The sequence below is a fragment of the Vigna radiata genome, chromosome 8, assembly GCF_000741045.1.
Source record: "Vigna radiata var. radiata cultivar VC1973A chromosome 8, Vradiata_ver6, whole genome shotgun sequence".
NCBI classification, from domain to species: domain Eukaryota; kingdom Viridiplantae; phylum Streptophyta; class Magnoliopsida; order Fabales; family Fabaceae; genus Vigna; species Vigna radiata.
The window spans coordinates 39603922-39605464 of record NC_028358.1 but is presented as its reverse complement, the minus strand read 5'-3'; positions in this window follow the sequence as shown (position 1 = coordinate 39605464).

The following is a 1543-nucleotide window of genomic DNA, read 5'->3' as shown; positions in this document are numbered from 1 at the left end:
TTTTGTTCTTAAGCATTGCATAGCATACATAAGTTTCAGATATTCGAAAACAATTCCGTGTTCGTTGGGAGACGACTTAGGGTTACTTTAGCCCTATCTACTTTCTTGAATACTACTAGGCAATACTGAAGTTGCCTTGAAAAGTAGTATTAATTTGATAGCTTCAACGACAGCTTATCACCATGGACTAGGGTCGCCATCAATAAACCTTTAAATTTGTCCCGTGCTTGCCCGAGAGTTTCCTCCATCCCTTGCTTGAACGAAGAGATCTTCAGTTTCCCTTGATTAATTTTTGGAATTGGAAAGAATATAGTGACAAATTGTTGTGCCATCGCCTCCCAAGTCCTGAGCGTTCCTTCAGGGAAAGAATTCAACCAATCCTTTGCGTTTCCTCCAAGAGAGAAAGGAAACAAACTGAGTCTGACTCTGTCATCCGGCACTCCAGTCATCTTGACAGTGTTGCAAATCTCACCAAAGATGGTCAAATGCTTATAAGGATTTTCATTTGACAACCCATGGAATTGATTATTCTGGACTAATTGGATGAGCGCCGGACTCATCACCATGCTGGTTGCGTTATCAATTGGAATCGCTATACTATTGAAGTTCAAGGGGCCTACTGCGTTTGATGCGTCCCCTAAAGTACGTCTAGGAGGAGGTTGGTTAGCCATCTCCTCAAAATCTGGTGTAGAAATCTCAAGTGAAAACTGCGAAATTGCTTCAGGAGAAAGAGATCTCTCACGTGAAGGATGTCTCATTCTCCTCCCTTCTGGTAATCCTTCTAAAAGAAGTTGCTGGTCTTTTTTGCTTCTAGTATGTATTGCTTCCTGCATACACAAGAAACAAACCCTAAAAGCACTTTTACAGAAAAATAAAATAAAACGCAATTAAACAAAAATAAAACAAAAATAATTACAACCAAGTCAAAGTCAGTCAATCCACACTACTAGAAAAAGTAAACCTCGAGTCCCTGGCAACGGCGCCAAAAACTTGTTAACAGATTGGCAAGCGTACCAAATCGTATCAAGTAATAATAAATGGTAAGTCCAAGTATCGTTTTCCCAAGAGACTCGAAAGGCCTTATCGTTCGTGTGAATTAAAATAGTAAGACTTGAAAATAAGAATTAATTAATTGAGTTTGAGAATAAAATATAAACATGCAAAAGAGATTGATTCAATTGACAAGAAGAAAACAATGGATGAATGGAGTTGTTGGGGGTTTACAATTTCATCTTATCCGCTCTCTCTTATNTACTCCTCTTGAATTATTAGCTTGATTAATTAATTGTCATGCAACTTTCTTAGCCTACCCTTAACCTGATCCCTCGGTGAAAAGAGCCTATTACTAATTACTGGCTTGCTATCCCTAGCCTCCCCTAGCAATTAATAAAGCATTAAAGAACAGAAGTAAAAAACAATTGATCGTCCTACCCCTATCCCTAGGTGGTATTGCTTAATCAAGGAATTACTCACCAGTTCATGACATTATTGTACGTCCCCGTATCAATAAAGACAAACATCAGTTATCGAATGAGTTAAACGA